We start from the raw sequence: 14,081 nt of genomic DNA on the forward strand, positions 1-14,081 counted from the left end.
GCTCTGAGACTCGACTTGAATAGCAGTTCTTTGGTGAGTCCCAAGAATGTAAGATTTTGTTGGATGTGCTCTATGGACTAGGCACATTGTAACTTTTTAACTTTTATAGGACTATGTCTACTCTGAAGGGCACTGTTTTCAAACTAAAATTCTTAAGCATCATTATTATATAATCCCATGGAAGCCCGCATTATTCTGACTTTGGAGGTGAAGATACTCTGGTAGAAATCAAATAAATAGCAGAAGATGAGCACCCGTGGATTCCTGCTGTGAGAGTTCCCACTTCCTCCCTTGAAGTTCGGCAACACTGAAATGACACCTTTTAAGGCATCATTTCTGGCCCTTGGTTTGCTTCTCCCCTTTTCCCAATTGCTTTCACAAATCACATCATCATTGTGAGAACCCACAAAACAAGCAGAGTCTCTCGATACTCGGTATGGATCACCATCAAAGTAATTTTCAGCATGACATGACTTGGAAGTATTGGCAATTTGGTGGGAAAAGGAAAGAACACAAAGTTCATGGGACTCATGTGGAGAATAACTCAAGACTTTGCCTCTAAAACCAAAACATCGGAGAGCTACTTCTAAATATGGAAAGAAGTCAACATTTCACTAGCACAATTCTTCTTTCAGTGGGAACCCCAATAGCCAACCTAGATAACTGAAAAGAAACATTTAATTCAAAGTAGTAGTTCAAATAGATTGTGATTACTACCGGGCTCTTCAGTTTTCCTAGCTAACATTAACAAAAGACACTTAACATGTCCTAAGTGTAAGTCTGATTGTATTCTTATGTTTGCATATGAATCAAACAGGCTATTAGACTGATTAACTTTATAAAACATAATGAATTTGTCCACCTGTAAGAAATGCACCAATTTCTGCAGTGACATACAAACATGCAAAAGACTGGCCGACCCAAAGCAAGAATGTGCCACTAGTGCCAGGTATTTTGTTTCTCTCCCCCTAGCCCAGTCTCAAATTCTTCATGTGCATCCAGTGAATTATCAGTCTCCATTTGCACTCCTTACATAATACAAAACTCACTGTTCAATTGGAGACACTCATTTCTGTATTTTACTGCATTTGATTACAATGAAAATGTCTCCTGGGGCTTCCAGACTGAGGTAATTTAGAATAAATGTGCATGCCATATGGAAGGAATGACAATATTCTTTCAATTCTGAGAGGGATCTCTTTTTAGCCTCTGGTGGAAATCAGCTTACGTAAAATGCTTTCTTGGACAGAAGGTGTGGAAAGGATGCATCATACTGCCAGCTGCCAGCCAAATCTGTGGCTCAGCCACCAGGGTCTGCTCTGCCTTCTTCTGGAAACAGGCACAACATAAGCCTGACTGATGACTCTGGTGGATGCATTCCGCCACCTCTGCCTTACCAGGGAAAATGCATCTCAGCTACTATGGTAACAGAAACATACATGTTCTCAACATGAACAAGTCGTATAAAGCAAGACCTGACTCCTTTGTTGCTGCTGAATGAGATCAGAGTACAAAGAATGTCCACTGAAATCACGAGTCATGAATGTTCTTTACATGTAGAGAGGAACAGAAACGTTCGTTTTCCTACAGAGAGACCAAGTCCAAGGGTTTTTCTACCACTTGCTTGAAGGCACTGTACTGGATTTGACTAGTCCCTCACAGAGCGCAGCCAATCAGCTGCCCGGTCACATCTTTGCTCTCCACCTGCTTAGAGTACAGGGGAAGAGTGCCTTCTGGTTTGGACTGCCTGCTTCCTTGTCATCGCTGCTGCCACCTAGACCAGGCTGGTGGTCTCCTTACTTATCCTATACTCTGTTTCCTCCTGTGCTCCAAAGCCTTTAATCAGGGGCCAAAAATGTTCCTAAGTGGTTTCACCTCAACAGTTCCTAACCTTATTTCTAATGTTCTAGTATCTGAACGAACTCCCAATTCTGTTTCCCCAACATGAGACCTTCAATAAAATACTTTAATGGGTGTTGTAAGTTGTTACATTTCCATTTATTCAATGAAAAAAAAATTTTTTTTACAGAGCTACCCTAAAATTGTTAATAACATCTCTCTCTCTCGTTAACTGTGTTGGTAACTTGGAAATGTGGCATTGGGACACTACAAGTCCATGACTGCTTCTTCACATTCTGAGCTTATACACGTTGATAAAACAGAAAACGGAGCAAGGAAGGGCACACATCATGTTCTCTGAAGTATTATTTACACCCCTTAAAAAAAAAAAACTTCCAAGTAATCTGACCAGGTAACAGCCACCAGTATTTTCTAGATATAATTTAGTAGCAACTGGAAAATTGAGAACAGATAAGCAAGTTCACACATCCAACAACAGCTTTTCCTTGAAATCTTAAGTTCTTTGGCAGAACTGTATCTCAGAATAGGAGTTCATAATGGTTAAAAACATTTTGGAAATCGATTTTCTGACTTGTTTATAAAAAGTTAGAATTTTCCAAACAAATGCTCTTGAGTCTTGCTTTCCGACTTTATAATTAGTCTGCTAATCAGAAGAGACCTCTGCGTTTATCAGAATTTACGCAAAGGCATCCACCCTGGCAGAACATAAACAGGAAATATGTATTCAAGAAATTTTATTTATAATTAACACCAGATTGAAATTCTTTCCATTAAAAAAATTTTCAAATCCATATTCCAAAACCCAGATTCTTAAGAGCAGACAGTCCTAACCTTTATTTAGGTAATAAAGAAACCTTTTGAGAATTTAATTAAAGATAGGAATCGTCATTTTTTCTGTAGGAAAAATGCATATACCCATGATTTTGTATATACTGTGGGAAAGCCTAGCCCCTTGAAGTCCATCAAGGAATCTGTGGTTAGGAAGCCTGCAGCCAGTCTTAGGAAAGGATTGTGCTGTCTTACACTAGCCACCTTAGTTGCCATACAGCACAGAATGAGTAGACCATAAGGGGCTCCTGACACTGCAGGGCTCACAAGGAAGTTGGGTCCACACAACTTCAAAGCCAAAACCTTCCCCACAGGCTTCCCAAGTAACCTAGTTCCTAAGGGTACAGAGTTCTATTCTGCAAGGTTCTCACAAGAACACAGATCAGACTGGCAGTATCTCCCATAATTTGCCTTTGGTGGGTTAACTCATGCACAGTGGTGCTGTTAGTACTCATAGCGATCGCTTTTTTGGAGGGCATTATTGTGCCAGGAGCTCCACCAGGCACTTTATACATTTTTACTTCATCTAACCATGAGAATACCCCTACACTGGGATGTATTACTACCTTCCCTTTATAGATGTTTAAGTACCTTCACTGAAGTCACATGGTTCAGTTACTCAGAGTAGGGCAAACACCCATCTGTAGGAGTCTGAAGCCAGTTTGTTCTTTGGTTTTTTGACATCTTTATTGGAGTGTAATTGCTTTACAATGGTGTGTTACTTTCTGCTGTATAACAGAGTGAATCAGCTATACATATACATATATCCCCATATCTCCTCCCTCTGCGTCTCCCTCCCACCCGCCCTATCCCACCCCTCTAGGTGGTCACGAAGTACTGAAGCCAGTGTTTTTGAAGCAAAATACTTTATACAACTTGAAGTTACTATAAACCTAACTGGGTATCATGACTATACAGAGGGTCAGTGTTTTTGACCCTGTGGCCAAGGGTCAGGAGTTTGACACCTCGGATTTGCCAGCCGACTGTGTTCTCTTCCGGGGCCAGCTCCGCATCGTGGCCTAATTCCGGCAAATACGTGAACAGGTGCACGCGCATGCAAGGATCCATGCGAGCCCTCGTAGACCCCGGTCCTATTCTCTACTGCAAGTGCGTTAAGACTCTGCTGGAAACTGACCAGAGCACCATACCCGGAAGAGCAATGTACTACCTCACAGTACACGGAGACAGGACCTTTTTACAAAATTAACGGGCTTTATGGCATTTTTTAGTCTTTTACCATGGAATATTCTAACGGAATGATATCACGAACCCCCATTTACCGCCGCCTGGCTTCGGCATCATCAACTCACGGCCAATCTTGTTTCACCTAAACCACGACTCACTCCTCCTTATCCTATCATTTTTAATTCTCAATTTATGATGGTCTCAGACACTATATAATTTTATCCATAAGTAAGGGGAAAACGTAATGAAGTCCATGCCGGGCAGTCGTTATGCTACAGTTTGCTTCACTGCCAGAGTCCTGGGGAGGCTCACCCCATGAACTATGGTCTATGCAGTGAGGAATGCTATGTGCATCATAAAGGAAAACGGAAGCTACTCACAACAGTGAAATGCCAAAAATTCACCGCTATACATTTTTTTTTAACATCATTTTTTATCCTGCTGTGGCCTGTGGAAAAGGCACTGCTCTGTTTCCTGTGTTCCACACAGGATCGCTGGAAGGTTTATGTGAAATACTCATAAAAACCCTATACAACTAAAAGGAATTATTGCCTATCACCCCCAAATTATATTGCTTTTGACTTAAGATAACCAATTAGCGCCTGGACGTCTCACGGCAGTGAACCCTGTTGACCTATTTTCTTATTCTATCACTTGGGGTTTTGAACGCTCGGTTCACAGAATGAGATTATAACATCATGAGAATTATTTTGCAGGAAATACAAAATACTAAAATAGACAGTCTTGCTGCCATAGTCACAGGTGGCATGATCAACACTGTTTTCAGCTGCTCTTCAGGTACCAAGACCCCACAGATACTTTTAGATGTCTCTGGGACCCCAAACTCTGTCCTTGCCATCTCAGCTGATAAAACCGAGCCCTGCCTAAACAATGCATTTCCTCTTCCACTGGAGCTGCTATAGACATACTTACCTCCTATCACTTCCTTCCATGTGGGAGGATATGGTTCTCAAAAAACCCTGACAGATCAACCTCTGCTTTAAATACGAATGTTATACATACACACTTTCTGATGAAAATTATATTTACAGAGTCACATCTGGTTCCATAATATTTCTAAGGCTTGGCTTGCTGAGATATGCTTCCCCAGAGAGGAGTTGTTTTTGTAATAATTCTAGAGAAAACGAGAAAGATCTTGCACAAGGTGAGAGATAATTCAGTGGGAACCGATCCCAAAGAAGACAGTCATGCATATTATATTTAACATGCTCACTTTAAACAACTAGGGAAAGACATTCTACAGAACGTTTTAGATGGAATATACCACACCCTGTTGGTCATTTGCTATATAATGCTTTTAACGTTTGAAAGGAAATCCAGCACTTCATCTGATGTGTCTGGGCAAAAGCTTCACAATGAACCATCCTGATGAGGCACGGACGCAGCGCTCAGCAGAGCCCGTTCTGCCTGACGCACTAAGACCCACTGGGCTGTAAGCAAAACTGAAGCAGAGGGCCAGGTTTCAGATGGCGCAGCTAAGATATTTCCTGAAACAAAACAAAAAATACACAAAGGAAACAAGCAAACATATGCCTTGGAGAACTTGTACAAGCTGGGGTGGATTACGTAACCAGGCAGAAGGAACTGGCATTCTGAACAGGAGATTTACAAACATTTGACATTGGTTTAGCCACTTGAAATCGGTGATGCTGGCAGCAGCATGAATTATAAAAGATCTGAATAACAGATTTTAAAAATGCTACATCCCACAAAATACTAGAACTTCTGACTGACAGTATGACTTGGGCTTATCTCTTTAAACCTTCATAAAAAGAGAAGTGACAAGTTTAGAGAATAAACAAACTTTATTTTATAACAGTATTACAGAAAGCAAAATATCATTTAATACAACTTGAAGCTGCTAGGAATCTAATCTGGCATCATAACTATACACAGGGCCAAAGCAAAGGAAAGACTGTTCAATACAGTTAATAAGTCCCTATCAGGTCTCTGGTGTCAGCTTTAAATGGTGTAGCCTTCTTACAACCGTCAAAAAACCACCACGGCCCTAACTCCTCACCCTGGCAACCTCACACCTGTGTGGATCATCACGCTATCTGAAAGAGATACACCTGCTCGATAACAAAAGGTCAGTTTTACATGGAGACAAGGAGGTTTAATACAAAGTGTTCTACACGAGTGTTCAAATAATGGAAAGTACTGAAATTTGGACATGTTAAGAAAGAAAGCACTAAGGTTTTTAAGCTGCCTGAATATTTTAGTAGGAGGGAAGATATTGCTTTCTCTCCCCTCCTATTTCTGGAATGCTGCCGAAGAGCCCGTGTCTGAGAAGCATCGGCACTGTGGTGCGACAGGGCCTCTAAACACAGTGCGTGGTCAGTGAACTTCATCATAGTTCTCCAGTTTGGAGATTCCCGGACTTTCCACTAAAAGTAAAAAGTCACGGTACTGGAAAGTCAAAAGGGTTGAATATCAAAAGATAGCCCCAATGAAATTCTCAAACATTAGAAAATTTTCACGATGTAAGAAACGCCTTTAATCTGCATTAATATTTTCTCATACAAGTATATTTACTGCAAACTGAGAACTCTGTAAATATTGACTTGTACGAACTCAATGGGAAGCATCCGGAAGAAGGAAAGCCACTATCGAAATTAGTCACAGAGTCTCCTTTCCGCACAACAGCACCTGTTCCAGTGAACAGCACCTTACCAGCTGGGGCTGGCTTTGTTCACTATCATTTGATCAAAATGAGTCACAGAAAGCAGGTAGTTGTACACAAAGTAAACAGGAAACAAAAAACGAAACTCTCTAACTAAAAAAAAAATAAAAAAACAAAGAAAAGAAATAACCAAGAGTATTTAGACGTGGTTATAAAACAAAATAATATATTAAAATGCAGGGGAACGGTATAGACCAGAGCTGTTAAGGTAAGGTTTGGTGTTGGCATTTTAATTCTTCAGGCTTCTGGCCATTGTTACCAGTCGTAGTATAAATTCGCTGGAGCAGTGGTGTGGCATTAAGACTTGGAATGGTCAAAATTTTTCACGTTCACAAAGTTGAATGTTGTCTATAAAATGAATTTCTAGGAGGAAAAAAAAGAGACAAGGCTTAAATATTCCAAAGACAGGCTTGGGAAAAAAATGTAAGTAAGATTCACCAAATTCCAAATCAAGTAATCAACAGTTCCCATCTGCCTGGTTCTACAGTAAACACTATTTTACCAGAAGACAAGCATGAGAGCCTGATCCACCCTTGAGGGCCTTAAAATACCTGAAGGATTGACTAGCACACGAGAAACAAGTGGCAAATACGAATCTGACCAAAAAAATTAACTATAAAACAGAGGTAATTCGTATAATAAAAATCTAAAAAAAAGAGAAAGCAATGTAGGTTTTAAAGTTAGATTCAAAGAAGAAGAAAAAGTAATTTTGACTTCACTGAAATGAATAAAAGCTGCCTCAGGTTGGGAGAGAAGAATGAGGAAAGATGCAAGGAAGTGAGAAAGTGCCTGATAGGTAAGATGAGTATACAGATGTACGGCGGCGTGGAGGACAGGAATGAATGGGGTGGGGACACAGATTTCTGGATTCTTTGTCAATGCAAATTGACAGATATTAATTATTATTATTGTAATTAATTCAACCTACTTTCGACAGTGTCATCATTCACCTCGAGTTTGGATATGGTTATAGCTGCTAAGTATGAGTTATACTTTATGTTATCAGAATTTTGGTCAAGTAAACAAACAAACAAAAAAAACCCAAACCGCTATTTCCTTGCTTCAGTTTCCCACCCCCAGACTATACAATGTCACTGAACATTTCTAACTACTAAAGTCACGTTCCTTAGCTTGTGTCCCCCTCTTTTGGCCAATGTGAGAACAGGTCAATGTAGCTGTTTCATCTACTCACAGGTCTAATTCTACGTCTAAATTTTTCAAGGATACATGCTGGTTGCCTACTTTGCCTTAAGTCTTTACAGAGTGTCCAGTGCAGTCTTCAATTTATCTTTCTCAGTGTGCCTGGTGAGCCGTGGGGAATCAGTCAAGCTCAAGCACAGTTCTATGAAGTCATCTGAAAAGCACAACCTCGGAGATTCCAGAGACAGGGGCTCACATGGTCTCAATGTGGAGCGTGCTCTACTCCAGAAACTGATTTGGCGAACAGCAAATGTGCACTTAAAAAAAAATCATCCTAATGACAAGTGGTAAAGCACTTATCCAGAGGGGAGTCTCAATAAAAATGCAAAGCTGTGGCTTTTATCTGAAATAATTAAAATAATGAAGAAAACATACCCTTTCAGATTAATGAAGATTCAATTACCACAGGGCAGTAATATAGCCTGAGATTTTGAAAACATGAGAAAATTATTTATGTAAGGCACAACGCAACTATTTCCTAAATAAATATGAGGTCCGTGTACTCCGGTGTGAAATTCGGCTTTAAATATGATAGTTTACGAATTTCAGTTATTTCTAAACTTTCATTTTATTCTTCCTTGGCTCTCAATTTGCGTATTTAATTTTAAAACAGAATTTTCATTTTAAGAATATAAAATCCTAGAGCCAGAAATGCAAGTATGATAAATGTCTCTGTGGTTAGACCAGGAAATAGTCAATTCTTACAATGTTTGTATTACCACTATAATTTAGACCCACCAGTTCTCAAATTGTGGTCTGTAGACCTTGGGGGTCACCATGGCTCTTGCAGGGGGTTGTAACGTCAAAACGATTTCCTAATCACCCTAAGACTCTGCCCGTGACAGGTGTGGACATTTTCACTGATGATGCAGAGACGATGGTGAGTAAACCTGCTGGCATCTCAGCACACACAGGTCAAGGCCGTGACACTAAACTGTACCCGAAGTCACGGCATTCTTTACCACCATGCCCTCACAGTGAAATAAAAAGCAAGCAAGCAAGCAAGCCAGTTTCACTTAAGGATGTCCTGGATGAAACAGAAATATTGATTTTCTTACATCTCTACCCTGGAGTACATCTTTTTAGTACTCTGTGTGATGAAATGGAAAGTACGCGGAACACATTCCTGCTGCATACAGAGAAGTACAGGAGATGTCTAGGAGGAAAGTGAATTTGTATGAATTGTGAGTTGAAGCTGCTGTTCATTAAAACACTTCTTTACTTGAGAGGATTACTGACAAACTACGTTGCTCAATTTGGATATCTGGCAGGCATTTTCTTGAAAATGAGATGAGCCTGTCACTTCCAGGCAAACAATTGACAGAACTTGTTACCAACGATAAAATGCAAGCTTTCGTGTGAAAATTGTAACTCTTGGAAACTGTATTTTGGCCACCTTGAGCTTGATAGCTTCCCAATGTTTAGAGACTCTTCTAGTGGGGTCAGTGGCAACCACAGATCTTTTTACTGTCTTAGTCATTTTGCCTTTTCCAGGATGGCATAGAGTTAGGATCATACAGTACATGATACCTTTTCAGACAGGCTTCTTTCACTAGGTGATTATTTTTAACTGAATAAATATCTTGAAAACTATTTGATTTATAATAGAAATAGATCAAATTTCAATTAATAAAATTCACATAAACAGAAAACTCTTTGGGATCTTCAGTAAGTTTTAAGTGTTCCTGAGACCATTAAGCTTGAGAATTGCTTCTATGGAATCTGCTCCCTAACCTACTGGCGTTTCCTGCTCTCACAGATATTTGTGTGGCTTCTGAATACAGAAGGAAAAATGAAATCTAGTGTTTTTCCCTTTTCGGTCAAATGGCACTCAAAATCTCTTCCACAAATAATTCAGCAAAATGGTTTTGTATCCCTTGGTTTGCCTGAATATATTAATGCTCTTTTGGGGGTTGCTCTTTTCTTAGGAGGCTCCCATGTGGGCCCTTTTGAGGCTCATGTCTCAGATTTAGGTCTTTCAGGACAAGCTTGGCCCCCTGATCTCTGTCCCCTCTGAGTGCCAGATATATTGTGCTTGTTAACATACATGCCAACACAATTTCACTTCAAAGACAAAAATTCCGTTCAAAGTTTGCTAGCACCACAAGTCAATTAAGTATTTTTGCTTCCAGGAGAGTCAATTTTGAGATGTTTTCCCTGAATTTCCATTTGTTCTAAAACAAAACAAAACAAAAAAGGCTTGTCTCAGTTCTGAAGAACCTAGGGCAGGACAGGAATGAAGACGCAGATGTACAGAATGGACTTGAGGACATGGGGTGGGGGGGAAGCTGGGACGAAGTGAGAGAGAGGCATGGACATATATACACTACCAAACGTCAAATAGGTAGTGGGAAGCAGCCGCATAGCACAGGGAGATCAGCTTGGGGCTTTGTGACCACCTAGAGGTAGAGGGATGGGATAGGGAGGCTGGGAGGGAGACGCAAGAGGGAGGAGATATGGGGATATATGTATATGTATAGCTGATTCACTCTGTTATACAGCAGAAACTAACACACCATTGGAAAGCAATTATACTCCAATAAAGATGTTTCTTAAAAAAAAAAAGGCTTGTCTCTGCCTCTCTTAGCTGCAGTTATTTCCCCTCCAGAGGGCGTTTTAGGAAGAGCATCTCCTTTTCCTCCCACCCTGTAATCGTCAAAGCTCTTTCCGTTTTTAAGACAGTCATGCTCCCTTACCTCTGAGGAAAGGGTGAGCTGTCAGTGATCTCGGCAGGCCAATTAAATGGGTTTTCTTTAAAGCTAACAGTCATCTTTGTGTTAGAGCCTTTATGCACATTCCAGTCACTCCACCTAAAGAATTACTACACACGCCGCAATTTTGGAATATCCTGTCAAATGAAAGCATCATCAATTTTGCCTCATTTTTAAACATGATTATTTTATAAAATAATGGTTTTATTGTTCATTTAGCTACATATCGTAGCTGCAACCTCAAAGACATTCTGTCCAAAATAAATTTTTCTAAAATGAAGTGTGTTTCAACTACATCAGTGGGAGTTCGTTACTTGAAAGATTCCCATCATGAATCCCTCAGCAAAGCAATACGCGGTGTGGATTCAGACTGACGGACGGTCAACTCTGGCTCTGCTACTCACCGGCTGTGTGACTGGGGGAGGGACTTAACCTCCCCAGGCCTCCGTGTTGTCATCTACATCCTAAATGACTGTGAGAACTAACTGAAATAAATGGCAAAGTTCTCCAACAAAGCTCAGCACAGAGTAGGCACTCAGTAAATGTGAGCTGATACTATTATTATGGATTTTCACATATGATATTTCATTCCTGGTTTTACTTCCAAACCCAATTCAACTCTACTCTTAAAGACAGAGATGGCCAGTTCAGTTTCCCCATTAATAATTGCATGAACCCGTACAATGGTTTCTTTACAGGGTACTTCATCCAATCAAGCATCCTTTCAATCAATCCTGCACACCACTGATAAATTAATCTTACTGAAGGATGGTGCTGAAAATGCTCTTCCCTTACGCAGATGACCTACAGAGCAAAGCCTAAACTAAGGTACTAACACGGAGTGTAATTCCCTTCGCAATTCGCCTTGGACAAATCTTTCCAGCCCCTGCTGGAATTCAACACACAGACACAACGTAGGATTTGCTTCTCCTGACGTCCAGCCCGTGGTTTTCCTATGTGCTCTCTCTCTCCTCTCTGCCCCTCTCTGTATGTTCAAATCCTCCCCGCACTCTGCACACAGGAGCTTTCTGCTCCTTTTCGGGGAAGTCTTCCCTGATCTGCCAACCAGGAACAGTTTCTCCTGTTGACTTTCATAGCCCTTTAGCTAGGCTTCTAACTATCTATCTATCTATCGCTGTGTTGGGTCTTCATTGCTGTACGTGGGCTTTCTCTAGTTGCGAGAGGGTGTTACTCTTCGTTGTGGTGCACGGGCTTCTCACTGCGGTGGCTTCTCTTGTTGCAGAGCACGGGCTCTAGGCGCGCGGGCTCTAGAGCGTAGGCTCAGTAGCTGTGGCGCACGAGTTTAGTTGCTCCGTGGCATGTGGGATCTTCCCGGACCAGGGATCAAACCTGTGTCTCCTGCATTGGCAGGAGGATTCTTAACCACTGTGCAACCAGGGAAGTCCTAGTCTTCTCTTTAAACACTATTTTTTACCCTATATGTTATTTGTACACTTGTTCCTATGCATTTACCTTTCTCACAACTACCATAGTCCCTTGAACGCAGTATGTTCCCAATATACATTAACGAATCCATGAATGAAGTAATAGCGACTAATCTGCAAGGCAAGGCCAGGCTGAAAAGCAAGGGCTGGGGAGGGGAAAAATAAACAGAATTGTATTCTAGGAACAAAGCACTACTGCCTGTCCTCACCGTTAGTTTCATATTTCTGATTTAAGTGGAAAAAATTTCAGGTTCATTTTTCTGTTCTCTTTTGTGGAATAACTACTTCTGTGATATCCCAGGAGGACTCTTAGTTCTTTAAAAAACTGGTTTTCCCGAATCTCCCAAATCTGAAGCTTTGAGAAAGATTTCTAATAGTAGTTAGTATTTGGCCCTAAAGCTAGAAAAAGGTCTTCTCATTCACTCTGCTGAGTTCAAATCTTGCGAGAACTTGATATGAAAGCATTCGACAAAATCTTAAAGCTTCTTTTAAATAACAAATGGACTACAGTAAGGCATACTCGGTATACTTTATTCTAGCTAAGCTTTTGTCAATCTTAGGTTCATGAGTAGAGATGAGAAAAATTTCTCTGTAGTATCAAATAAAAGTTGTGCTCTAAAAAAACAGTAACAAAACCCTTATCTTTTAGAAAAACGTCTTTGAACTATGTATGAATAGAACTCACTTAGTGTTCGTTTCGTATTTTCATTAAATAGGAAGGTTAGTGGGAATCAAAACAATTCACCTCCAGACCCAACTCCGTCACTTATTAGTTAACAATTTTTTCTTACCTCTTCAGCATCCAGTATGTTATTTTATACTTACAGGACATCTCAACTTGGAATACATTTCAAATGCCCAAGAGCCACACGTGAGTACTGGCTACCATGCTGAACAGAACAAGACTAGATTCTCACTTGCTCTAATACTAACCATTTTGATGCATGAGAGTTAAAGAAACATAGGGCCAACATGTCCTGGGACTATAATCCTCATGAGCACAGGAGTATCCTAAAAACACACACACATACACACAGACTTATTAATTCGTTCCCCCAGCAAAATTCTGTCCTAACCTACCCACAAGTTTACAATAAAATTTAAAGTTACTATTTAAAAGCTAGTATCTGAGATATCTAACATTAGACAAGTTCTTGAAACAAATGAAACTATACTCAGCTCTACACATGGATGGTATTTGATGGTTCTTATAGAAAAGGGACCTATGGCAAACCCCTAGGATGCTATTCCCTCATAAAAAGACGGGGGGTGGGGGGAGAGAAGAAGATGGTCTATATGCAGTTTTAAATTAAATATTCTTTTAATTCCCATACTCTTAAATACACCCTGCACTAGGGTACAATAAAGTCATAACCACCACCTCCACACTCCTCAGAGACTGGCTGGGTAACATGTAAGTAGGGAGACGGGGTACCGGGACCTCAACATGAAGATGGGAAGGAAGAGACACTGGGGACTTGGAGAGCCCCTCCTTCCCCTTAAGTGGCTGCACCTACTGAGCCATTGCAGCCTTGAGAGAAAGCAGGCTCGGTGTTAGAGCTTCTGATGTTTCTCGAATCGCCAGATATCTTCCCATTTTAAGCATTAATAATTAACTCAAATTCCGTGACATACTGTTTGGGCTGAAAAACAAACCAAAACTCTGGATACGGCCTGCCTGTGTCCTGTTTGTCAATTTTGTCTTGCTCTCTCCCCCTCTTTTTGGTGCCGCTTTAAATTCCCCAAAATAATGAACAACTGGAGAAAACACCCAGCATTTGTGACTAAGAGATTAATAACCTTAACTCTGTAAAAGATAAAAGATGATAAACACCTGAATAGATAAGTGGACAAAGGATACAAACTGGCAATTCAAAGAAATGCAAATTGCGTTTGTGTGCACATATATTTATATGTGTGAGTATGTGTACTGTGACCTCCTTAGCAATGAACAATAGTAACAATTTAAAAATGCTCTTTCCTCACAATTTAAAAAAAGCGGGGGAGCGGACAAATGCTCTTTCCTCACCAGGTTGGCAAAGACTTTTCAAATGTCGTATAATCTTTAGTGTTGGCAAGGATGCGGGGAAACGGGGATATTCTTAAACTGCTAGTGGGCGTCTAACTTTGTAGAACCTCTAAGGAGGG

At 40.5% G+C, this 14,081-nt stretch overlaps 1 protein-coding gene across 18 annotated transcripts in view; it reads right to left on the reverse strand.

Annotated features, from left to right (window-relative positions):
* Nucleotides 1-14,081, reverse strand: part of EPB41L2 (erythrocyte membrane protein band 4.1 like 2) — a 268,070-nt gene that overhangs the window by 51,264 nt on the left and 202,725 nt on the right. For 17 of the 18 annotated variants that reach the window (XM_029223483.1, XM_029223501.1, XM_029223498.1 and 14 more), the window contains one exon: nt 5,681-6,940. The exons of the other annotated variant lie outside the window; for it this stretch is intronic. The gene's annotated coding sequence lies outside the window, so the exon portion shown is untranslated. Of the gene's footprint in view, nt 1-5,680; nt 6,941-14,081 lie in introns of those variants that run through there. 18 annotated transcript variants of the gene reach the window in all.

The sequence above is a fragment of the Monodon monoceros genome, unplaced genomic scaffold, assembly GCF_005190385.1.
Source record: "Monodon monoceros isolate NGI ecotype Baffin Bay Population unplaced genomic scaffold, NGI_Narwhal_1 Super_Scaffold_15, whole genome shotgun sequence".
In the NCBI taxonomy this organism is placed as follows: domain Eukaryota; kingdom Metazoa; phylum Chordata; class Mammalia; order Artiodactyla; family Monodontidae; genus Monodon; species Monodon monoceros.